The following is a 26,964-nucleotide window of genomic DNA, read 5'->3' on the forward strand; positions in this document are numbered from 1 at the left end:
TGGGCTGATTTGCACTAGAGGTAGAAAGACACCTTGGAGGAATAATCTGTTGAATGAGTTTGTACATCAGAGGCTGACTATTATCTAACCAGACATTAAATGAGCCAAAGGTCACTGCATGTCTTCTACAAATCATCAGCCAGCCTTCCAATCCCAGCACAATGAAGCACTCATACCGTGGACTGGATGTAGTGAGGGGTCCAATCCCCCCTGTAAAACTGTGTTGTCAGACCTCTCTTCTCTGGCAGCAGAGGTGGCCCTTGCCATCTGACACAGCAAATGCACAGGGACCATCGCAGGCACCAGTGCAGTGACAGACCCACCCCACCAGAGATGGCCGGGCAGCCAAGGCGCTGCAGCAGCAGGAGGCTTTGCTGGGACTGCAGGAGCTTTGCAGAGGTCATGACAGCCCTTCAGAGAAACACACCCAGAAGGAGAGTTGTCCACAGCATGGGGAGATTTCTCACCTCCTGTGGCTCCAGGGTGTGCCTGAGCTTGGATGAAGGCATGCTCAGCTGTGCTGTGGTTGATGGGCTGTCTCTAAAAGGTTCTGGGCAGAAATGGCCATGAATGTTGGGCAGGTGCCCAGAAGTTCTGATTACAGTAGTCCTTTCTGTGAGCATGGGAGACCTGAGATGACAGCTCCTCCTGGCTGATGCAGGACCAGCACCTTTGCAGCTGAGGTCCTTTGAGGGTCTAAATAGGCTGCAGGGATCAAGCTCTAGGTAGCTATTAGTTAAGGTTGTGGCTCTTAATCAGCTGACATCAGTGGGAAATTACCCCAGTTGCTCCTGAGTTGGGGGTGGGAATGTTAAGCCTTATCTATTTGAAAGCATGTTTATAAGCTGCTGTTGAAGGGTTTGTCCTGGCCTGTGTGAAGCACACCTAGGGACTTCTTCAGGACCAGTGTGTGTTTTGTGAAGACTCTGTCATTATGTTTTCTCCCCTCTGTATTTCTACCATTGTAAGCCTCAAAGTTCTGCGTGTCCTTTTCTCTTAGCTGGCTTTAACTCTTGCCTTTTAAAAGTGAAGATTCCTGTGTGATAGCACTGGAGAGGCAGAATGTGTTGGGGGTTGGCTGGGTTGCAATAAGCTATTTTTGCACAAATTTCTTGTCTCTCCTCATGTTGTTGTCAACATGTCATGTTTCCAGAAGCTGAAGTCTAAAGCAGCTTATATTTAACACTCTCCAGAGAGAGACTGGAGCCTGGCATGCTCATGTGGAGTAATGAGCTCTGGTCTTTCAAGGACAACCCATTTGTGCCACAGGCTTCCTGATGCAGGTGATGAGCATTTGGGTGAGTGAAACCCTCTTTTGCTGGGTGGGAGTGAACAAATGCTCCAGCACAGGCTTCTGCCTTGGCTGCAGAGCCTGGCAGCGGGGGCCAGGAGATGGCTGGCTTGGCCTAAAGGTTATTATGAGTTAGTATTTCTCTTCTGGTTTGAGCAAGAAAGATTAGACAGCAGAGGACTGAAGAGCAGAGAGGACTTCCACTGTTCTCGTGCTAGTCCTTGTCTGCCAGAAGCACTAAGTCATATAATCCTGTCCATAAACTCATTTTAGCATTTTTATTGCACCACCTGCTCCAAATAAACTAGAGGTATGGTTTAAACTCATTTGGAAACAAAAAGCTGAAGTTTAGACTTTCTCCATATGGAGACTCCTCGTGAAATGAAGGAAAATCAAGGGAAATGCTGATTCAGCTCTTTCTGTAGATTCCTCTCTCACCAACCTCTCCATTTTAGAAGAATTATGAACTATAATTGTGAACCATGAATTCATAATTGTGAACTGCTGCCAGCATGCCAAAAGGAGAAGATTTTTACAGAAAAATTGTGCATGTGCAGAACTTCGGCCTCTGCTCTTGGGGGCCATGTCACCTGCTTGTAATGGGAAAAATAAAGCAGTCCCAGAGTGTGTCTTTGCAGCCCATCCCTACCAGCTCCTCCAGGCATGCTGAGGCTTTCTAAAAGACTGGGAGAGACGGAGAAAAGCTCTTTTTGGGGAGCAGCCTGAGAAGCTTCTGATGCTAGGAGTGCCAACATCCTGCTACCAGCAGCCATGATGTGGCAAAGCATTGGGCCATGGCTGGGATTTTTGGGGTTCACTATCTGATAGGGGGGCGTGGGGTGACTTTTAGGTTCTTTTGTTCCTTTTTTTTTCTTTTTTTTTTTCCTTAACACAACACAAGTTTATTGATATTAGCACAAGGTATTTGCAACAAGCCTGTTTTGTAGTTGTAATCTATGACAACATTGGATGTAGACTTTTCAGATCCTCCATATTTATCTTCTTAAACATAAAAATTGTTTAGAGTAGGCTCAGCCTAAAGATGCTACAAACATTGTTGTTGTTTCAGTGCATTTCACAAGTAGGTTGTCTGACTGCATACTTAAAACCATATCTACCAGCATGTACTGCAAGCTTTTTTCTGGTGCCCAGATTGTACTGTATGCATTTTCCAATGCAGCTCTGGTTTATAAAACATTTTATAAACTTCAGCCTTTCACTCACGTGCTTTACTGCATCACCCATGTTCTTTGCAGCCAAAGATACTTGGACTCCTGCCTGTCTGCTTCCTAAACGAATATATGCGACCTCATATATTTAAAGTGACACATGGGAGATATTTCTGGGATTATCAGAAATAGGGAGCAAGAATTGCTTACATTTCTACCTGACCTGTTTGGGTCAGAGGGGAGGAGAGTTGAGGACAGGCATCACCATACTCAGTGATTCAAGCTGTCACATGCCTGAGTCTGAGATGTCACTGCTGGCTGACTGCTGGTATCTCTGTGGGTGGCAAGGCAGCTGCTAAAGGCAGTGGTTTTATATCTCTATTCACCTTCTAAACCATAAGGAAGGGCGAAACGGGAAGTGAAGGACTGGAGCAGAAAAAGTGTCCAGCCTTGGGAGAAGTCAAGAGTCCATTGGGTTCAGCCCTTACCTGTCTGGAGAAGGCGGGGAGGAAATGATGCTATTTCTGGAAGACATTATTTCATTGTCAGTAGGCTCTGAAAAAAAGAAGATGCCCAGGCTGCCTGCTTGCTTCTCCAGTGAAGCAGCAGCACAGCCCCTCCTAAGGTCTGGACTTCGGTTTCCAGCCAGGCAAGGTAGTTCCTTCAGTTTGTCTCCTCTTCTGAACTGATGGCTAATCTACTAAATAATGAGCCTCTCTTTTTTTTAGAAACCTTCAAATGATGAAGCATTAGCTTCTAAACAACCTAGGGAAGCAGCATCTGGTGTGTCTATTAAGCCATATGCACTCAAATTCAATATAGCAACAGAAAAAGACAGGGTGAACATTAATTAAGAAGTCCACTGATAATAAGAACTGACTCCTGTAGAGATGATCTGTAGTTGAAATGCAGTTTGATTTTAAAAAAAGAGGAGATAAAAAACTGACTTGGCAGAAGCTGAACTTTGAATATCCTTGAAAACAGCCCACAAAAAAAGCCCTACAAAAATATCCCAACACATGTGGGCTGTGGATGGATGTGTGTGTAGGTATGGGTGTGTCTGTGAAGCTATCCAGTGTATATTTAAGACATAACCTCTGAATAATGTTTCACAACTCGGCGAGGAGATGAACATTTAAATACGGATACCTGGTTGTGGAGCGGTGCTCTGCAGGTGTACTGTGGGTTTGGTACTGGGGATTTCAGCAAAGCCTGGTGGATTCCTATACTGGGCTATGTTCTGTTCTCTTGGCCATTACTGCAGGCCCAACTGCAGGCAGGAAACCTCTCTGGACTAAGGGAGAAAAGTCTGCCAGTCTCAGTTTAGATCACCTTGGCTAACAAAGGGAGTGAACCCCATTAGCGGGCTTGCACAAAAATAAAGAATCATTAATTTGCCCTGGTATCTGCTGCAGTTTGATGGCCAGTTGTAGCAGAGTCAGTTGGAGGATGTTGTGGGTTTTGTGAAGAAAAAAGATTCATTTATGCCTTGTAAGCTGTTCTTATGATCTGGCTTTTTCAGCCCTTGTCCCATTCTCCCTTCTGATCTGTTCTCCAGAGGAATTTTGACCAAAAGTCCCAGATGCTGCCATAAATTAGCCTAAAGAGGTAGCCATGGTGCTGTATGGGAAGAATGTAGCTAAATGTTTTGAGGGTATATGAAATGCATGCATCATCAGCAAGGCTTAATGCTGTGGACTTTCTTATTACAGCAATTACTGAGTGTTTTCTGTGAATGTTTCTGAATGGAATTAGAACCTTTTAAAATTCTTCTCATACTTTGACTAAGATAACCTTTTGCAGAAGGAAAATATCTGAGCTTTGGACAAGAAGTGGAAATTATTTAAATATGTTAATTATCTAGCAATTCTTAGAGGAAAGATCATTTTAAAAAAAATAGTTTCCAGTGAAAAGTTCTTAGAAACCATAATTATAGGTGCATCAGACTGCTTTGCTATAAAAGAATCCAGATTATGAGTAACTGGGGTGTGTCCAAATTATTGTCCCTCTTAGCAAAATAAACTCTTGGTTCTAGTAACTATGTAATAAAAGTCTAGCAATTTCACAGATATGTTGGAGACCATTTCCGCCTGCCTTTTCCACACATGGAAAGACCTTCTCTGCTAAGCAGGTCCTTTTTACCAAGTGTTGCATCATGAAAAATAGTCACTCTGAGTTTCTTGTCGTCTTCCAGCATGAGGTACAGAAAGAAGTAACTAACATCTTGAATGAGAAGTGAGTGGTATCTCTTGTATTTTTTTTAACACGTGCATATATACATATATCTTCACTTGCACATTTGTGTGGGTATTCTGATTTTCAAAGGGAGGAATCCTAAAGGTGAAGCAAACACTGGGAAAAAATAGAACTGGGTTTTTTTGAGTTCTTTAATCTTCCATTGGACTAGCTCATTGGACTGTCTTAATAAAAATCTGTGTTATGAGTCCTCAAGTTTGAAAGTGGTGCTTTTGCTTTGTGAAGTCAGCATAGTACACTTTTAAATAGTCCCTGCATGAAAATCCTTCAGTAGCTCTCCCTTGGATACCAAAGATACCAGGATGCACATTATTTCTGGCAGTTTTTGCAGCCCATAGCAGAGAGCGATTGCTGGTCTCATGTTCATGGGGACAGTTGCTCACATCTTCCCACACATGATCAGCATCAAAAGAGCCTCTGGTTTGTGATAGTAAGTGAAATCATCAGTAAGTCTGAGTGCTGATCTTTGGAGATGTGCAGGATGCATGCAAACTGCAGCTTGCCTGGGGATGCAGGCATGTGTGCTTGCTCCTGAAAGGTAAATTAATTTATCTCAAAGGCAGGGTTGTCCTGTAAAACAGCATGCACTAAAGGCCAGGAGGTCTGACCAACTCAGCAGGACCCTGTTCAATGCAAGTGTGGTACAGAGGTGGCCCATATATTGGCATTCAGACTGGCCCATATATTGGCATTCAGACATAGGCTCAAGGGACTAAGCCAGCCTTTCTCATTGCATTGCACTCATGAGAGCTGGCCAAAAACCGACGTCTTGAATTTGTTTGCTTTGGTTTGTTGTCTCTGTCTTGTCTCTCCCTGATGTGCAGCTGTTAAAAAGCACAGCCCTTCCAGGTCCTACCGTGGAGAAGTCAGGAGGAATCTGCAGGTGGTGTTTCAGACTGACATGGCTGCAGCAGAACCATGCAGTGAACCCAGAATGACCTGTGCTTAGCTGTGGCTGGCAGCAGCCACTGCCTCAACAGACATGGTAGCATTGCCTGATGATGTAAGCCACTAAGTTACACTGCTGATTGTCATTCCTGTCATTGTTAATCTTATTTCAGATTTTGTGATTTCCATTGCCACAAGTGCCCCTTGCTGTTTCACTCACAGAAATTCATGGAATAGGTGGATTTGGAAGGGTTTTGTCTTTGCTTCCAGTAATAAGCTCAAATACACAGAAATAGTTGTCCTGCATTGTAGAGAAATATGCTCCTACCACTGTGCTGGAGTTGCCAAGGGTAAATCTCTGCATGACTTTTCCCTGCCCAGAAGGCTTACTTATTAGTCAGGTAAGTGGATTTGCCTTGAAAACATCAAGCAAATTCAACTGTTGATGGTTTTAAACTCCACGAAGCAAATCCATGCATCTACAGGAGGACTCTCCTGCTTCATTCACCTGGAAGCAAGGTTGAAAGATTAAAAAGGGTCAGAAATGTATTTGACATCTGTGGCACAAACATGCTCAAATCTTCATCTTGGGGGAGGGAGTACCTCTAGGTAATGGGATTTGGGAAGTTTCTGTCCTCTTTAAGACCTTGTTAGGTGATGTGATTGCCTTTCCACCTAGTAGCACGCCAATAATGAGACTTTTGATGGCTGTCACTCAGCAGGGAGGTGAACGAAGTTAGATGATGGTGATAAATTGCTTGCCATGTTGGCTGCAGAAGGGGTTAGGACAGGGCAATTGTCTGCCTGAAGCAATGCGGAGCAGGTGCACTCACACCTTCGCTCAGTAATGGGAAGTGCATTATATTAGACCTAATCTATGCATGCATGTGAGAGCGAGTGCTGCAAGGTATTCCGGGGTTATTATTGTAATAGAATCCTTAAAAAGCAGGGGAAAAAAGCTAGGTAGTAAGCAGAAATATCTTAATTTGTCTGACAGGGCCAGTAGAGTTCTCGAGAACAGCACTGCCAGCAAGTTCCTGGCCCTACATTCTTTTTCTTCTTTGCTTAATTTTTTTCCCCTAGTTTTTGCTGTGGAAAGTTCTTTTGGCTCTCTCAAGCACAAGCTTCTCACCTTTTCATCATGACTTTTATTCTCTCTCACTCTGAATTTTTTGCTGTCTTCAGTGGCTCCTTGCCTGGGAGTACCATAGCTGACTTTTGTCCTGGTCACATCAAGGGTGGGTGTGCTGAGCATTGTTGCTCAGGATGGGGTGATGCACCAGGGGAAAACATCAAGGAAAGAGTATTCCCCTAAGGATGTAAAGTGCACGTAGTGGAGAAAAGCTTAGCAGGGATGGTTCAGAAAAATTATGCAACTATATAAAGAAAATGCATCCAGACATTTTCAACAGGAATTATTCTTAGAGCTGGAGTTCCAGCTGAACTTTTCCTGACTGAAGCTGTCTTATCAGTAGGATTTTGTTTACTTCCCTGGTTTTCACTGCTGGACAAATTAAAGAACAGGTTATTTCCCGTGCTGCTGAGATACCACAAGTGGGGTCTTGGAGCTACATCCATGCCACCCTCAGGATGAGCTGAGCAACTGTACTCCTTACTTTGGGTGTTGGCTGCAGTGCAAAGAATGTAAATATTCATTTGTTTTCAATTCAGTTTTGAGCAGAATTAATCCAGAGTCAAACAAAATTATAGTGCAAGCCTTAAACCAGCAAATCATCTTCCAGGCTTTCATGCTGACTCCACAGAAGTAGCTGCTCAGCTGTCTGTATTGCTGTGGAGCTATGTAAGTCTGACTAATTTTGTTTTCCTCATTAAGCCCTTGTTGGGTGTTTTGAATTTTTAGAGTTAGATTTCCAAGAGAAGCAAATCAAAGTTAGGTTTCTAAACCTGTATCCGGGCACATAAGTGAAAGATGTGGAGTAAAACCTCTACCCCGTTGAAGCTAATGGTAAAGCTTTAATCATTCCTGGTTTTCTGAGAGCATTTGTTAAGTCCCCAGGAGAGACTAGGCACTTACAGCACAAGACAAAACTCCATGTGCATTTCTTGCTTAAGTGTAGGACTTTTCAAAACAGTTAGTGGTACTGGGAGTGATTTGGATATGTTGCTCACCAAATTATTAAAAATTGGGCTTTTATGAGTATACACACAGGACTTTTAAAAATGCAGTTCTGGCTTCAAAAGTTTTTACCTAGCATCTTGCTGGAATAGATTATTGTTTGCAAAGGATGCTAAGTATTTGCTAAATTGGAACCTTTTTAGTTTATAGAGGCCAAATGTTGCCATTTTCTATCTAGGAGAGTGAGCTCTGGTAGCAGCCCAATAACATCCCTTCACTGAATCCAGAGGGATCCAGAGAAATTTGCTGGACTTGGATATGGAAAATAAAAAGGCTGCTTAAGCAGTATCCTTGATTTAAGTTTGAATTTGTAGCATGGGATTAAAAAATGTCTCTCTTTATAAGGGGTATACTTTATGAATCAAATCTCTGTGCTGGTGGTTGATAGAGACTTTATACAGAGTACATGCTTGGGAATTTAATTTGGGCACAAACACAGCTGCAATTTCCCCATGTCTATGTTTCATGCAATTGTTGCAGGAACATATATGTGCCCTCATAGCTCAGCAGCATATGCTTGCATAGAAAGGAGGTGACAAAAACAATTCTTCCTTCCCCCCCTCCTCGCCCCCGGTGCTTTAAAAAAATATTAATTCCTGTAGAGCTAGAGGCAAATAATGGAGAGGATGAAAAGGGAAGGGAGAGGCTGGAAGGGAGTCTGAGAACCAAATGTGGTGCTGAGCTGAAGGCATTCTTAAGACAGAAAGCCAGGAACCCCACAGGTAAACAGCTACTGTCCTAATAACAGATGTTGTCACCATGCAACAAAAACAAAATAATTTTGTATGCATATGTCTGGCTAGGACCCTCATTTGCCTGCAGCCCCTCAATTTCTCAGTTCATCTGAGTGCCTGTGGGTTGGATCCTGACTTTGGGGCTCACACAGGGGCTGTGGGGTGCCAGGACTTAGGCACAGAAGCCTGGTCTGCAGTTAGTGCTGTGTGTCTCCTGAGATGTACCTTGTGATGATCAGTAGATCCAGTAACACAATCCAACAGTCAGGGTTTTAAAAAAAAACTTGATTTCTGAATTAGAAATTGCAGTGAATTTTTCTTTAAAGCAGGTGTTCTTACAGCATGAGAAGATGCAGGTGGAGCAGCAACACAAAATCTTGCAGTGCTTGTAGACCAGCACGATTTCCCATGCATATGGATGAAAACAGAGGAACTATTCGTATTTTCCCCAAAAGACTCCACCAATGTCTGACATGTTACTGCGGGTCTTCCAGCAGAATAACAAAGAAAACAGTAGTTTTCCTCTGTGGTCTCATCGACTCTCTTTAAGAGTTCTGGCTTGGTATTAACAAGTAAACAATGTTTGCTTCTGCTAGATTGCCTTATGCTACAGAGATAAAATAAAATTACCAGGAAGGGAAGGTTTTATAAATGAGTTACTGGGGTTTTTTCCCTTTCTGAAAACAACCCAAACCAACTGCTGCCAGCCAAAAGGAACAAGGGGAGAAGTCACTGAAGGAGGAGGTGATTAGATATATATTTATTGCATTTGTAGGAGTACATTATTGCTGATTCAATGAAATAAGAAAATTGTTTAGGCTTGCCTGAATGAGCATTACTTTATCTAATCAACCTTTTCTAAATTGGTCTTAATGTACTTCTATAAATACATTATTTCCAAACCCCAGGTTGTGTGGGCAGTATCAGTTTTGCTCTGGCACTGAAATATGCCCACCCTTTTGTTCCATGTTGGAAACATTATACTTTTCCCCACACACACCCCTGAAAGAGAGGTTTGGAAGGATAATGGACTATGTGTGATAGAGAGGAATGGGTTATTTAGTGGTGGGGTGCCCGCTTCTCTGTAGGCAGGCTGCTGAGCACAAGCCTGGGCTGCTGTATGTGTAGGGCTGATTTTGGTAACCTGCTGGTAGCTTCCTTCTGTCCTTCAGGCCAAGAGGACTTGGCATCCCTGTGCCCATGAGGTCTCTGGAGTAAGTTTCTTTTTCTGGGGCATGGAAAGCCAGAATACTTTGGCATTTAAGTCCTGAGAAAACTCTGGGGCTTGGCACTCAATTGCTTCCAGGCTCAATTTGGGGCTTTTTAAAAGATAACCTCCAAAATGTGACCCAGAAGGCTGATTTCATGAGGAAAAATAAGGATACTCTGCCAGAGTGTAGCATAACATCAGGAGGAGCTGTGGTGGTATTGATTCTGGTGTGAGAAAAGGAAGAGCTGCAGTCCAACCCTGAAAGAAGCCATGTGGACTTTGCCCTGAGGAGCTGGGATCAAGGACTGAGCTCTCATCCCAGTGCTGGTGGGCAGGGAAGTTCTGGCTAAGCAGCTAAAGGAAGGTTTGAGCACAGGCTGATGGTTTTTGCCTTGCTAGCAGAGCGTGCTCCTACCGGAAATTAAGCTGGGACTGTTCCCTTAAACACATTAAGTGGTTGTAATTGTGTTGTTATTAATCCGAGGTGATAGATCTAAATGTCTTCATGCATGGATCATGAAAAAGCTAAGTAGCGTTACGGGGCTGGGAAGTAATAAACCATGGATTCATGCAAAAAGAAAAAAAAAACCAAACCAACAACCCTTGTCAGTTTTGCCTTTGATAAGCAGTTAATTTATCTCAGAACTGGCAGAATTCCCTGTAGTTTGTGTAGGGAATTTCCAAGTTGTGCTGTGAATATCAGAGTAATATTTTGTTATCTGAGTCAACTGACAAGTGTTGGAGCCTGACAGCTATTGGGAAAGCAAATTCCAAAGACAGGTTGAGTCTGAATATATAATAAAGGCTGCTATAGGTGTGTGTTGTGGCAGAACAAAAGGCACGATTGTTGTAGTTAATAACAGCAGAGCCTCTTTCTACATTAGCAGCTAGGATGATGTCTTGGGAGTGGATTCATAGGCTGAAGCAGAGTGCTGTGAATCTTTCAAGGCCCCTGATTTGTGCTGGCTGTAGCTTGGCCCCTTTGAAAAACCGAGAGCAGGCACTGTGAGAGACAGTGCACTCCCAGGACACATCTTCAGGTCGAGTTTTATCCCCTCTCGAGGTGATGGCTTGTGCTCTAGGTTATAGGTCCATATGATGCTCCGTGATTAGAGAGCAGACCCAGGTAAAACTGTGAGGGGACAAGGCATTGTGGCATACAAGAACAGCTCATGCTGCTGAGGGACCTGACAGGCAATGCAAAATTAAATCTGTAACTCCAGCTGAGGAGCTCCTGGCAATTTGTTTAGGTGTTCAAATGCCTGTGGGGCTGGGGATCAGGAGGAGGGGTGCTGCAGGGATGGCAGGGTAGGGTCTCTCAGGGGCACACTGGTGTGCAGGCAGGGGTAGCTGTTGCATGGGGGGCGTGGCAGAAGAGCAAGTTTAGGAAATCTGACAACAAACAGATTCTACTTCATCCCTGCAAGGCAATAGGAGAAGTTTAATGCGTGGCCTTTTGCAAAAGCAAAAACATCATCATTTGTAACCTTTCAAGCAGCAGTCTCATTGAAGGGAAATAACAGATAGCAATCTGGATTTTTTATTTATTTGACATACTTTAGAATAAAGATGAGAGCTAGTTTCTGTACATTTGTTCATCTTTGGATTGACAAACAGCTCTCCAAGTAAGCTACACATAAGTTTCACAGACTGTGGTGGTCTGTTTTAGTTTTTTTAAGAGCTATCAAGTAAATCCAGAGACGAGCAGATAATATACTCAGCTTGAAAATGATAAGCATGGAGATATGAAAGACATTCCTTTCTGTGCTGTTGAAATGGAAAGATTAGTGGAAATGTCATGGCTTAGAATTCATGAAGCAATGTTTCCCTAATCAAGTATCAGAATAAATTGCCACAGTACAGTATATTTCTTTTACATGAGAAGATTCTGTCTAAAGGCATGCTGAAACAGGTGCTATAAATATATGTAGAAACCCTTATACATAATGCTCTGCATTGCAAGGCTTATCTCCTAATTGTGTTATGCCCGTGATTAGCTGCTGTAAATAAAACAGCTCAGCATACAACTTCATAAATGCTTGCCATAACAGGCTCTGCACGAGGGGCCTGCCCAAGCATGGTGCTGCCCATTTGTCTTGGCTGGGGGTGTGGGCTGTGGGTGTCTGGTGGTGCTGCATCCTTTGGCTTTGCAGCAAGCAGGACCTAAAGGCTTGCTCTTGGCAATGCCTGCAAGTGATTTGATGCTTTCAAATGGTGAGTGGCCATATCCTTATTGCTTCTGCCATTCTTGGGAGATGTGGAAAATGCCAGATATAGGAAGAATGGGAGATAGAATTTGCATAAGCATGTTCTATTCATATAAATGCAAAAAATATGTATATACACACACACACACACACACTGCTCCTCCTGAGCTGGAGGTTTCTGCCCTGTCAGGTCTGGACAGTAATTAGAATGAGTATCTTCTCAAAAACCTTAAAATTAGTTTAATTAATGAGCTTGCTTCACTGAAGCAAGTGAGGGAATGATCACTCCAGGTGCTCTGCTGACAGATCATCTGACCAGGAGCACAACTGGGGTAAAATCTTACCCCATTAGAGCCGAGTACAGGAAAGGAAATGGGTGCCCCCAGACTTCCCAGGATGGTGTGATCTTTGTGCTTCCCTGTTCTGCAGAGGGAGCAGATTGGAAAATAGCTCTGCTTTCTTCTGAAGATGCTGTGTGAGCAGAGAGAGGAGGTTGCTCCGTGCTAAGGAAAGGTCTCAAGGTAAGTATGAGATGAGGGACATAAAGCAGGAGAAGCACAAAACCTGACGGAACAACACAGGATAACTCCCTACTTATTGACCTTGTAATGCAAACCCCATGGGCCCAGTAAGTGTGCCAAAAAATATTGCATGCTATTTTGAGGTTATATTACCTTTTTTTATCCAACATGGACAAAATTCATGCTCTCTGTTCTGGGCTGAGATTTATAGCAGTGGAGGATATTGGTACTTTTCCGATTACAGAGCTCTGGCAGAAGGAGACTTCCGTGCATCCCTCTTGCTGCTAGAAGGCTGACAGCCTGTGCTTATGCCTGCGTGTGTATTATCAAGGGTTATTCATTTCTTTCGGATGCAAAACTAAAATTAGTGTCCCTTTGCTTTTTCCTAAGTGAAAATGGCTTTTTAAATATGTAAGAATCAGAAATAATTTTTTTGATACCTAGGTCCTTTCCTGAGTCTATCATTCACATGATCATTTGTCATTAGGCACAGCGGGCAGGAGGTTAATTGTAATTGCATGGTCATCTGGACCATTGTGTGATTTGAAGCAGAGTTTCTCTGCTGTGTCAGGTCCAGCAGTATATTATTTGAAAGCATTAGTGCCAGGTTGCTCTTTAAATCTGCCAGGGGGAACTGAGGAAGAAGTGATTTAAGCCTTCGATTTAGTGCTCTCCTCTTGCTGTCCGCTTCAGGCCACTTTACTAGCGATTGCAGAATGTGAGCAGAATTAAAATACAGAATTTTTAAATAAAATCAAATCCAATGTAGCAACTGAGAAGGTGGAACCCTTCATCACGGTAACTTAATACTATGTAGCTTTGTTGACAGCTCTATATGTAAATCACTAATTATCCTAAACTATTCAGTTCCCCTCCAGGAAATCTAGACTTCTGCATTAAAGGCTGGCTATAAGGAATGAAAGCCTTGCACCAATTCCCCGCAGGTTTTATTAAGCTGTGGAGAAAACCCAAGGTTTTTTTGCATTGTAAGTAACAGTGATAGAGAGATCAGCAATTTACCTACATCAGTGGAGATTACTGGGTTTGCAGCAATAATTGTAAGCACTTTAAGGCTTCAGTAATACATATTTTCTACCTCAGTGGAGCAGCAAGGTAAGGAGGACATAACTGGCTCTGCTCAGCTGAGGTCTCCTTACATCACTTTATGCCACAGGTAATGTACAGAAGGTGCAAAACTACTCAGGGATGTCTCTCATGGGTTCTTTTTGACACAAACTTATTTCAAGCCTTCCCTTTTTGGGGGATGGCAGGTCATTTGCAGACATGCCTGATGTCTGGCACCAGGTTTGGTGGCTTTGAGGTGTCTGGCCCAGCTGTGGTTGTGATTTGGTCCTGCTCCCAGGCTGAGCTGTAGGTTGGTGTGTGTGTTGGTATGGTATGTGCCCTCCCACAGCCATGGGATGCCCAGCTCACCTGTCCATCAGACAGCTCCCAGCTGGTCCTGTGTGAGCTGGGCAGTGGCTGGGTGCTGGACTCATACTGGGATCTCTCCAGTGTGCTGGACCATGAATACTGTGTTCAGCTGCATGGCCTTGGGAGGACAGGGAAGGAGGAAGATACCTCTCTGCAGCCTGGTGTTGATGTGCTGGGAGCAGCTGTCATGCATTCTGCAGGAGCAAGAGGCAAGCCCTTGCCTGGCTGTGCAGCCTGTAGGCAGCACTGCTGTGGCTGATGCTGTGTAGAGTTACAGTTACATTTTGAAAGGTAAGGCATGATTACAACCCCACTAATTAATACTTTTTTTTCCTGAATTTTAACTAGAGTTGTGTATTCAGTGTTGCTTTTAAACATGCTTGCAGAGATGCAGGAATCACCCAGACTATCAAAATCCCTTTCTTATCTTTATACACCAGCCAGTAACCATAAATCTCTACATACTGGGTACTGTCTTGTTTAATGCTGCATTCATTTTCTGTTGTTTCATCTTTGTAGCTATTTTGTACTCTGTTTCATTGTAAATCATTTGCTTGCTTCTGGTCCAAGTTCTTTGCAGGGAGAAACAAGCTGAAGGCTTCTAAATTCCTACATTATCCCTGGAAGAGACAGCTTCATCACCTTCTGCTTCTTTCCTCAGGCTGGAAAAAGGCAGCTTTGGAAAGCAAAACTTCCTATTTAGATTTATTCTTAAATCTGATTTCTCTCAAGGAAATGAAAGCATCCTTTTTTTATCTCTCTTTTTAAAAAATAATTAAGACTCACTAAAAACCCTTCTGTGGATGAGTGTACAGTGATCCTGTGCCTTCTCCAACTCTCGCCTTTTGTCTTCTTTCTCCTCTGCCATCTATTTATGTTATTCTTGGCCACCTTTCTCGAAGGAGCTATTGATTAAAGGATGCAGAATGTCTCAGATCTTGCATATCAAGCTGCTCTTTTTTTTTTTTTTTAGTTGTTCTGTATGTGAAAAGCATCCATTTTTGCACTGCAGTGCAGCTTTACCCAGATACCTGGTTTCTCAATCTCTTTTTTCCTTTTTCCTTTGCCCTCCCATCCTGCTAAATGGACATCTTGTCAAATCCTGTTTGTACAGACTGACAGCTATAGAGGTCTTGGAGAAAAAGCCAGATCCCTGCACATACACTCTAACAAACAGAATCAAAATGTCAAGGCACAAATGAAATATATCACTGTGCTTCCCTGTCAGATTTTGGTAATATCACCTGGCTAAATTGACAGAGGAACACCTGCAGCAAGTTAACCTAGTTTTATTAGCTGTTGTTTCACATATTTATATTTGGTTATGAATGTAGGGACTGCTGGGAGAAAGCTTTAAGTTATTTCCTCACAGGATGAAATACCCCCTGTTCTTCACGCCCGATACAGTGGGGGCAGTGAAGTCACTTTGAAATAGCACAGCAATTAATAAAGAAAGAAAAAATAATTTCACAGTCTGTTGTTAAATTAGCAATTCTTTAGTGTCTGGAGTTTCTGATAGAATTAATATGCACGCAGAAGCCTTGGGCAGCCTTGGTGCATATCATTTACCCAACAGCTGTAAGAGCCAAATGCAGAGACAAGGAGTGGTGCTTGATTTCAAGGGAAATACTGGAATTATCTGTCTAGTAATCACTTAGCAGCCTTGTTCACAAATAATCAAGAAACATTTGGATTTAGATTACATCCCTCATTCTTTCAGGACAAATGTAGGAGAAACAGTGGCTGGAAAATAATGTGTTAAGTAACACGGGTGACAAAAAGGCAGGGAGCAACATACATTTGAGCAGGGAGAAGAAAATATACAATAAAAGTGCAATAAATTTCCTGTGGATTGAAGGGGAGTATTTTTATAGCAGCTTTCTGCAAATTGAATGCATCTACATAAATAATGTAGCGACACATTTAATTGCAACTATTTATTTTTAAATTTGGCTGGATGATAAGAGAATTTCTGTGTGGAATAATGAACCTTGTATTTTTATCACTTGCGCAAATTTGAAAAAAAAAATTGTAAATGGTATTTGGGCTAAGTGTCAGAGCCACAGAAGTTTCTGGCAGCTCTCTTGTGCATCTGAAAAGAAACCAACATCCAAAAGTGCATCCATATGGAAGGGATGCTAGATATTGGGGAGGGCAAAAGATTACAGGGAGGAGAATATTACCAGTCCATACTTGAGTCCAGAAACTCCTATTTGGTCTTTCAGTGCAGAGTGTTCCCCTTCAAATAAAATAACTAGTACTCGACGTTTTGCATTTGCCTTCTGCTAGCTTTGCTGGTGGTTCTTCTCATTTCAGGCTTGTTTCTCAAAAAGGCTAGTAACCTCTTTTTCCCTCTTGGGTTTTTTGGGCCTTCTCTTCCTCATGACAAAACTGATTCTTCATGTTCTTCTGCAGTCTCTACATTTCAGGGCTGCTGAGAGGACAGGCAGCACCTTCCTGTGCCACCCTTTCCTGCTGGGTAACACAGGACAGATGCCACAGCCCCTGACAAGCCTTTGCAAACAAGGTGTGGAATTGGAGCTGGCAATGAGGAGTGGCTGTGTATAAGACATAAGACCAGAAGGTTGCAATCTTTTTTCTTGCAAGACGTAGGTATGGCAAACCAAGGATACAGTGCCCTTGTGCCCATGCCACCTGCTCCCTTTTCTCCCCTCTTGGTGTCTTCCAGTCTTCCCTTGAAGAAATCCAACATGAATGGTTTCTGTAAAAGAGAAGGTTTGGTTTGGGGTTTTTTTTTTCCCCAAGCTGCCTTAGAAAGACTGTTCGAGTTGATGCAATGCAAGGGTGCAGAGATGCAGCAAAAATTACAAATTAATGCAGTGCAGTGTTTCCAGGGCAAACAAGCTCATAAAGGCAGTACTTATTTATTTAGATATAGCTGGAGAGCCGTGTGAGCAACGGTATTCCTTTATAATAGTTTGAGAATTAAATATCCATAAATCAAGCTTTGGCAGCTCACAACCTTAAATAAAAAGCCTGTAATAATGCCAGCATTGCTGCTGCAATGTGTGCTTCAGGCTAGTACTTTATGGTATGGGGAAATGGCTTTGGCAGGAAGGACATCATGGTAAGGCTTCCTGTAGCAAGAGGGAAGGCAGTGTTTGCTTTGCTTTACTTTTTGCTACGTATGTGAATTTCTGGAACACTCGCACACATCAAACAGCCATTTCTGGGGCAAGAACAAAGCCTTTGAGAAGAGGCAATGGACAGGGCTGTTAGCAGGATGTCTCCTCCCAATAGATGCTTTTGTCTTAGAAAAGTACTGTTTGTATGTTTATTAAATAAAGTAATGTTTATGTTACGTGGAAAGTAATGTTTGTATGTCTGATAAAACATCATGTGGGGATATAAGTGCATTTATTTTCCCCTCTGGGCTTTTGGGTTTTTTTCTGACTAGCCTGCAGTCCTGGCAGTTCTAGCTAGTTAATGGCAAGGATGACCCAGCTCCAGCATCCAAAAGCCATTAGGCTCCCTGCCCAAAGAGTATTGAGGTTGGCTTCAAAACCAGGGGGTTTAAAGTGTCAAGTTACATTGTTCTGTCTTGTGTTTGAGCATGTTTTATATGCAGCAAGTTTTCCTCCAGAAACAGGAGAGATGGTGCTGAAATAAATCCTCTGATGGATTGGAACATAGAGGAAAAGCTCCCAGTATTGTCCAGCTGGCATGGGAAGAGTCAGCAGTGCCTCAGGTTGCCCTTTGTTGAGCTTGTTCCTAAAGAGGAGCTGTTTGGTGGAGTTGCTTGGCAAGGCAGATGAGCTGTAAAGTGTTGCAGTGTTCATCTGACCCAATGGCATAATTTAATCAACTTAACAAATAATCTCAGTATTTTTAAGTCTGGTTCTAATTAACCAGTCAGTCTGGTTAATTAAACTGAAATGATGAAGCATTCTATCTGTGTGACAGGATAACTGTTTGATGTTTCTGCTCTTGGTTGTGTGTTTAGAGCTTGCTCAGCTTTCCTGGCTAAATTTCTCAAGGTATTAATATTTGCCATGTCTTTCTTGCACACACTCCTTGATTTGTGGCCTTCTAACAAGCCAGAGCATCTTGTGGTATGTATACCAGGGCAGAATTTAGCTCAGTGAGACCTCCTTTTGTAACTCCAACTCACATGCTCCAGTGTAAAAGCCCATGAGTTTCTGTGGAAGGAGGCATGACTGGAGGGAGGTGTTCCCCAAGAGATATGTCCATGTTTCTTTCTGTGCACCTCTCAGCTGCCTGCCCAAGGCAAAACTGGCTAGCATCACCTGTACCTTAAATTTGCAATGACAACAAAATGCCCCAACAAAAAAGCACACACCAAGAAACATCATTTCCCCATTGTTCTGTGCATAAACCCATTTAGCACACTTAGTTCTGTCAACTCTGGATAAATCCTTCCTATCTTTTTTTGGTCAGGACTATAAAAGATCCATCTCCGTCGCCCTCTGATGGAATTTGAATAGATGTGTCTGGAGTGACATATGTTCAGCCATAAATTACAGAGCAACAATTTTAAACCAAATTGTCTACAGCCAATCCTGCCGAATTTACCTCCTGAGACAGATGATCATAAAGCTAGAAGCAAACAAGCCCTTAAACATTTGACGCCAGCTTTGAAAGGATCCTTTTGAGTAGGTGTTAGCATCACTGTAGATTGGTGGGATGCTGCCTATTTTGGACCAAATAGTCAGCAGAGGAAAGGCTAATTTTATACCAGCAAAATATCTTGTTCACACAAACTAAGTTAAGCAAGGTGGAGCAAATTGTAGGGAAACATCTTAAGAATTTGTAATTCTCTTTGCTGTCTGCATATGTAGTTTATTAGTTCAGGCTAAAACCTTAAAATATTGGTAGAGTAAACACATATGTCATTAATCATCAAAATAAATCTTCCCAATCATCATATTTCTTAACCACAGTGGCTTGCAGTTGTCCAAACCACAGCATAATTAAAGAATGTTTCTTTCTTTGCTGATTGGGCTCCAGATCCTTATGGCAGACTGAACCATAAGACAAAAACCCTTTTGTTGTAGTACTGTGCCAGCAAACATGTAGCTTTGAAGAGCGCTATTTTCCTGGAGATTTGGCCAACTGATCTTTGCATTACTGTCTGTAATAGGTGTACACAGATGGACACGGGGGTTTTGGCTGCATCATTTTCAAGTTTGATCCTGTCCCCCCAGCTGCCTTTAGGGACGATGCTTGTTATTGCCATTCAGTCAATGCTGCTGTCAAACTCGAGGGAGTTCTGTGGCTTGTCCATCAATCCTCCCCTCGCTTAGCAGGACGCTGCAGCTTGAATGTTTAAGTCGCCATTCGCATAACAAAGGATAACCCGGGTGTGTGTCTTTGTATGCAGAAACCCCCAAAATAAACTCCTGTGCCTCTTGGATTATGTGTGGAGCCGGGCATCTTAAGTTATGTTTATGAGCATGCGGAAACGAATGTGTCTCTGCTGCCTTCTGTGTCTTAAATTGTATTTTTCCTTTAGGTGCAGCGTTGTAAATCATGGCTTCCTCTGTTTAAGGGAGTAAAATGATTTCAGTTTGTCTTCATTAAAAAAACAAAGACAGTAATTTAGGAGTAATTTAAGTGCATCTTTGTCCCACACCCCAGAGAACAAAGATACACAGATAGATTTTTGTAGACCTAGAGATTTGTGAAGATACATAATTTAAAAATATGATAGGCAGAAGAGCTGCAGCAACAGGATGTGGACTTCCTTTTTTTTTTTATTGTGAGCCAGATAGTTGGGGTTCAGTGAGATCAAGCTGGATCTGTCCCCTGTAGCCAGAGAGCAAGGAAGACTGCAGGTGCTGCCTGTGCTGAGAGCTGAAGGAGCCCTTGTACACGCTTGCGAGAGCATGCAGCTGCTGGTCACAGAAATTTTGGGTTTGCTAGGAAATGACACTTCACCTTAAGTGCTTTCTCTAGAAATGTACCGGTTTCTCTCGGGTTTTTTTTTTTGGACAGGTAAGTTTGGCAAAAAGGAAGACCCCACAAAACCAAAGCGCAGCTGCCTAGCCCTGCAGTTGGCACAGGGAGCGAGCCTGTGCAGTGCTAAATGCCTTTGAAAAATCTCCTGTTTCCCCTAAGACCATTTATTTTCCATAGCTTGCTTTCCTTCTGTGAAATCAACACAAATGATAGTGTGCGTTTGCATATATGCCAGGATAAATCTCTTTCCCTGCTCCTCCATCACACTGCTGAGAGTTTAGGCTTGACTCAGGTTTTGCCTCATTGATTGCTTTAAAATCTTCTTTAGAGCAAAGTCAGAATGTGCAGAAATATAGCCCATTAAGATACTAATGTAAGCATGAGCGTTTTCAAATGTGTTGTGTTCTAGGTATTTTTTATGTCTTGAAAATGTAGTTTACTTGGGAATTTGATGAATTTTTCAGAGTGATGCCGTGTGATGAAGTTTTATACCATTTAGAAGAAAGACATTAATGTCATTAGTGGCAGTTAATTCTTAGTTTTCTAGCGACTATGGTTATGTCATAAATTATTGTGTGACAATTTACTGAGCCACGTGATAGAAAAAAGTGGTATTTCAGAGGAAGGGACTGAAAGCACTAACTTATTTATATTCTAGTTTTTAAGGTTGTTTTTGTATTCAGAGCTAGTGCTGATTTCAATGCAGAGTGGAAATAATTCAGCCTGAGTTAGTGCGGGGTTGGGGAGGACAGCATCAAAAGACAATGTTTTCTTAGAACAAAAGAAAAAAAGCTTTAAAGAATATTTCCTATTTGAGAAACATGAATTGGCTGAGATCCAAGCTAGAGACCGAGTCTCTTTTTTCATAATGGAGAGCCTGTAGATGCCTCACTTGTCCAGCAAGCTCCAGAACACCATTTAAAAGGACCTTTAGCAGGTCTTGGACTGCAGCATTGGGTACTGAGCTTCCTGAAAGATGCTGGCAAGTCTGCTGGATTGAAGTGAACCAACAGCTTCAAATTACAATGTTTTATTAGTGGGTATTTATTTAATTCCCTTCAATCCCTAAGGCATGCTACAGGAAGCAACATTGCACTATTGCAGATAGAAGAGACCAAGCCTAAAAGAGATATAATTGGGGCATTTTACACATTTTTCTGTAGTTTTGGCAGCAATTTCAGTGTCAGCCTGCAGTTCAGGAAAGCTTATGGGGAGGGCTGGATTAGCTCTTGGAAGCCTGCTTGTAAATTCTGCAGAAGGATGCTCTGTGGTGGGTTGCTGTAGTTCTTGAAATACTTTTTAGAAGAGCTTGGCATTCATATGTTTATGCTTGTTGGGAGACACGAAGACAGTCCATTGTGGTTTTCTGTTTTGTGTTTTCTTGTAAGTAAAAGAGCGTGTCAGGAGCACAAGCTGAGGCTTGGAGCCTCTCAGCATTTTAATTGATTCCACATTGTAAAGACTGTACCTCGCTAAACCCTTTTATAGGTTTTGGACACATCTAAGAGGCAGCAGCACCCTCTTCTCAGTGCAAACACTTCAAGGCATGGCAGCTCCAGAGAACAGGGGTTGATTTATTTGTAGCTTGTTTTTGCTCAGATCCTTCAACTCTCAAGGCATATTCCCTGCACCAGAGCAATGTGCTAATGAAAGCAGAGCTGATGAGCTACAGAGCTGAAAACACACGCGCACATGCACATCCCTCCATATCCTGCTTGTGTTTCAGCTGAGAGCTGCCTCATTGTGGACTATGTGTCTGCCCATGGGGCAGAGAGTTTTACACTATGCTTACTTTTAAAAGCTGTGGCAATTTGAGCTGTGTGTCCCTGTCTGAAGAAGCTGGCAGTCTGGAAACGTAAATGGGACTGAGGATGTGAAGGAGAAGCCAGGGATCTTTCCAGGCTTCGGAAGAAACCTCAGCCAGATAACCCGTGCTCCATCTAGGGTAGGCATCCTTATTCTTATTAATTTTTGTTAGATTTAGTCCTTTAGCTTTATTTACAGATTAGTGGCACTACCTTATGAGTTACACTTGTGGTTTCTGATTACTGTGGAGACTAATTTGGTGCTCTGCAAGGGAGACAGTGTAATTCCTGTTTGAGTTTTATGTTCTGGGACATATGAAAGGTCACTTCACTGATCCTAAGCACTTAAGTACTGTGAGCTTATCCTCCCAGCATCGCAAGAGTGTGAAGAAAGTAATAAGTTGGACCTTTTTTATATCTCCTGGGTTTCAAGGCTTATAGGGTCATGTTTCCTAGCTTCTGTCTCCACAGGGACAAAACTGGAATTCCCACTAATACTAATTGTAGGATAAAGAGACTGATAGAGTATTCTACAAGCCGCTGGCTGATGTTTCACATTATCCCTTGTTCTTGTGAGACACTTTAACTTCCTGGATGTCTGCTAGAAACTCAGCACAGTGGAGAGGAGGCTGTCTAGGAGGTTCCTGGAGTGTATGGAATGTTAGCTTCCTGACACACCTGGTGAGTGAGCTTACCAGGGGCAGTGTCCTGCCAGACCTGCTGCTTATGAAGAGAGTAGGGCTGATGGGAGATGTGGTGGTTGAAGGCTGCCTTGGGCATTGTGACCAAGGAATTATAAAGTTTTCGGTTCTTGTTGAGGTATGGAAAGGCATCTACAAAACCTGCCTTGGACTTCCAGAGGGCAGACTTCAGCCTGTTCAGGACACTGAAAGGCATCTACAAAACCTGCCTTGGACTTCCAGAGGGCAGACTTCGGCCTGTTCAGGACACCGATTCCAATACAGTCCTTAATAACAAAAGGGTCCAAGAATGCTGGACATACTTTAGGAAGGAAGTCATCTGCCTGGCAACTGGTGACAGGATGAGAGGAAATGGCTTCAAGCTGCACCAGGCGAAATTCAGGTTGGACATCAGGAAGAATTTCTCCACTGGAAGAGTTTTCAGACATTAAAACAGGCTTCCCAGGGAAGTGGTGGCATCACCATCCCTAGGAGTGTTCAGGAAAATGACTGGATGTGGCACTTGCTGCTGTGGTTTAGTTGACCTGGTGGTGTTCAGTCACAGGTTGGACTTGCTGATCTTGGAGGGCTTTTCCAGCCTTAATAATTCTCTGATTCTGTGGTGGTTGGGTGGTTTTGCTGACGTGGTCATGCGAATATGGAAAGCCTTGGATGTGGTCCTTGCTTCCAGCATGTGCTGCCTTGGGTCAGTGTGCAGCAAAGGCATGGGGCAGCTGGAGAGGAGAGTAGCCCTGCCTTTTGGCTTCAGTCTTCAGCCAAAGCTCAGGGAAGGGATGGTTACAGGGACACAGCCACAAATCATTGGATGTTAAGGCTTGCAGAAAATAATCTGGCAAGCAGTTCCAGATGGTTGGTGTTACTGGTTTGTTCTCCCATCTTTTTGCTTTGTCTCCTCCCCAGTACTCACTGTCTCTAGCACTGGAACAGCACATTCAGCACGTTGTTGGCAGAGGCCAGTTGTCATTGTAAGAGGACCGGTGGTTCTACCTCCATCCCCCCACATTCCTTCCAGGAGCCAGTGTCCTTCAGCATGGCTCTTGTGGGCTCCCCTCTGCAAGGTACAAAGGCAGCTTCTAATCCGAGTGCTTTTGGTTTAAAGGATCAGCTCATGCCATTGCAATCCCAAGATGCTCTTACTGCCATCCTTCACCATGACCATCTCTCTCTGGCCCCTTTAAGGAGTGCAGCAAGAGGCTGCACAGATGTTAATGCTCTGTGCCTGCCACATTTTGTGGCTGCTATTAAAAATAAAAAGAGTGAAATTGATTTGCTAATAATGGATGTGCTACTAACAGAAACACATCCCACTTGTACCTAACACTAGCAGGTTGTTTATGGCGTATTTGCTGTCTCTAAAAATAATAATTTTTTTCTAGCAACCAATTTAATTTTAAGACTATTTTCACACATCACTGGCTGTTAATCAGTTAAAGAGTTTTAATATTAAGAAGAAAGACGCAGATCTCATCAACAGCTTCAAACCTGGTTTCATTTCTTTTCAGTTGGCTTGTAGCAGATTATGGGGAGACTTAAGCTCATCTTATTTCTCCTGCCTTCCTATCCCCTTTAAAAGATAGATAGCACCATTATCTGTATGACTGTACTGTGCTAGTTCTGTGTATCCTTTCAATGGCTGGTGAATTGGAAATACTGAGATAAAAATATAAGAAGACTAAAATAAGATTTAATTAGGAATTAAACACTAGACACCCATGTAATTTTAAATAAAGTTATATATACTTCATGAAGAGATTATAAGATTGACTGTCAGAAGAGGAATGGCAAGATAATAGACCAAAACCCAAGCTACATGCAAGGTAAGTTGGTTTTGGCCCTGTTCTGCTCTGAAACAAATTTGCAAAATGTCTGAGACATTGCCACCAGTGGCAAAAAATGGACAGGGTACCAGCTGTTGCTTTTGGCTGTTCAGCTCAGCAAAGACCATGCTCATCCACCTGCTGTGATGCTTGCTCTGCAGTGTGGAGGCGTAGGGTGCCCCTGGGGCAGCTTTCGTCTAAACAGGGTCTGTTCCATCACAGCATCTCTGTCTGCTAAACTACTGCAGCTGGAGCCATCTCACAGGCTGAGCTCTCCTTTGTGTTGTGTGCAAAGGAAAGGATACAGAGGGAAGTGTCATAGTAGATACAAGCTGTGCCTGAGACACCCATGCAGCTACAGCTTCTTGGTGGTGCAAGCATGGCTTCCGTCAGGAGCTGCTGGTCATGAGAGCCTGGAAGACTGTTCTGGGGAACCCTGGAAATCCCCCTGTCCTCCCCAGAGCATCTGTTTCAGGTGTGTGGATTCAGCCAACACCATTCACTGTGGCGCTTGTTGCATTTCTTTTGATTTTCTGTACTCCCCTTTTGGCATAACCCATCTCCTGTCCATGAATTCTTCCTTTTTAACTGACACAGGAATGTTTCACCTTGGTCCAACAGGATGCTGCTCTGCTGCCTGTTTGTTTTGAGGACTCATGCTGAAATCTTCAGGGTAGCATAATGCTCTTTTGCACTCCTCCTAATACTTTTTGAATATAAATGGGACTTGCCTGACCCATGAGAGCCTGCAGTTTATAAAAAAATTAGTCTAGTTCAGTTCTATTTCACATCTCTCATTAAAACATGGGTTATTTGCCTTGTGCATCTCTTGGCTCCATATTTATTCATGAAAACCTCACATTTCCTTTGAGCTGAGCTATGTATTGTACCATCATCAACAAGCTACACCTCGTTTAAAATCTGTCAAGGAAAACTGACTTATTTTGCATTTGCTGCTTTGCTCAAAATAGAGGCACAGTAAACTCTTGTGCTGTAATGATTTTCTGTCTGTTTTGATAGAACATAATGAGATAAATTCAGGTCCTTTTTTGAGGGCTAATTACACTGAGTACACAATAGATGTGCACTGCTGTCATTACATGTTGCACATTTTTGTGCTTTCATTTCCCCACTGTTGTCTGTGTGTGCAAGGGTGTTTGATTTGGCCTTGAAATACAAATTGTGGGCTAGAGAGGAAGCATTTGGTGGTCTGCTCTTCCAGAAGACACTCCAGAGACTGTATAACCATCCTCGCTGTAGGTAGGGCAGCATTTGAAGGTGATTGTAAAGTAAATAAAAGAATTTAAGTACGTGCTGGAAACTGAGGGATGTGCTATAAATCATGAGGGCAGCTTATGGCAAGTCTGCTAAAAGCCATCAAGAACAGATTCAACCCTAGATCTGTTTGCTGGTCCTGGTGTCTGGGCACAAAGCAGAACAACTACACCCTGCAGGTGGATACCACAGCCTAGGAATGGAATGGAACACTAGCTGGATGATGAGCAATTTTGGAAAACATGTTTTTAGGACCCGTAAATCTCTCCAGGCCAACCAGTTGTTCTCTGCCTGTGTTGTGGGAAGAAAGGGAAGCTGTGGAAGAGAGTGGGAAGGTGCTTGGTTTGGGGAGGTCAGAAGGGAGCTGATCACCCCCTTCAGCAGGACAGAGAAGCTGCAGATCCATGGGGTGACCTGGTCACCATCAGCCTGTGCTGAGCTTGGGACCTGCTCTGGGCTGCATGGTTCCTGCTCTGAGAGGTGTGAAGTCTGGGCAAGGCTGTGGAGGTGGGGTCTGGGGCAGGTCTGTTGGATGCTCTTGTATCACACATTTGATGCATGAGTGATCTTCATCACCAAAGACTTAAGAGTTGAGCTCTGGGTGTTGGGAATTGATGTGCAAGTGTCTCGCCTTTGGTGGAGAAACTACTGACGTAAAAGGGAAGATGGCAAGGGAGTTTCTCTGGTGCTGCAGGAAGCAGAGCCAACTTTAAAAGCAGTTGTCCTAGTTGGTCCTCCAGAGGAAAGGGATCACTAGTGAAAACCTATACTTCACCTACAGTGAAGACTAATTCTGTCATCACTTATTGAGTTTTAGCACATGCTGTGATTGTCTGGGACATTCCTGATGGGATAATATTAATGCTTTCACTGTGAACTCATTTCCTTTGCAAGCTAATTACAACTGGGAGAGTTTGAATGCAGATGGAAAGGCTCTGGGATTTACAGGTAACTTCTTCAAGTCTGCTAGCAGATCTGTGCATCATTAATATCATACTGGGCAGAAATATTTTAAAGCAATTCAGAAGGAAGAAAGGTAACAGCACTTTAGAGCTGCTTTAACATGTCTCCTTGTGTCTGCTTTTTGAGACAAACAGAAAGTCAACATTTCCTCCTTTTGCTAACAGTGCATTTGTAATTCTGTATATAATGGTATGATACAGAGCCAGCTGAATTTTTTTCTTAAAAAACCACTTACAAAACTGTGGCTATCACTGCTTCTGGTTGAGTGTGCACACAGAGGTGAAGAGCAGAGAGCTTTGCATAGGTGAAAAAGCACTTGTTTCGGGAGGATGGAAACAAGATATTACTGTATTCATTTCAAACTACTTAAAAAAAATCCCAAGCTACCCATAACCGTGGATTTGTAAGAAAAAAAAGTAACTCTCAGATCAAGTCCTTGTGCCTCCTCATGCATATGTATTGGGACTGGAAGAAATATCTTGTATGGTTAGCATGCCTAGTTCAGACTATACCCAGAACAGCCTGTCATATGGAGCACTTTAAAATTCCTCACAGGTTTGCAGGGGGAAAGACCCTAGGGAAGTAGCCTTATCACAATGTCTTAAAGATGTCGATC

The 26,964-nt window shown here is 42.9% G+C and overlaps 1 protein-coding gene across 11 annotated transcripts in view; it reads left to right on the forward strand.

Moving 5' to 3' along the window:
• EPHA5 (EPH receptor A5) overlaps positions 1–26,964 on the forward strand; it is a 194,426-nt gene that overhangs the window by 79,602 nt on the left and 87,860 nt on the right. The gene's annotated exons all lie outside the window — the stretch shown is intronic.

The sequence above is a fragment of the Passer montanus genome, unplaced genomic scaffold, assembly GCF_014805655.1.
Source record: "Passer montanus isolate IOZ18808 unplaced genomic scaffold, ASM1480565v1 scaffold23, whole genome shotgun sequence".
In the NCBI taxonomy this organism is placed as follows: domain Eukaryota; kingdom Metazoa; phylum Chordata; class Aves; order Passeriformes; family Passeridae; genus Passer; species Passer montanus.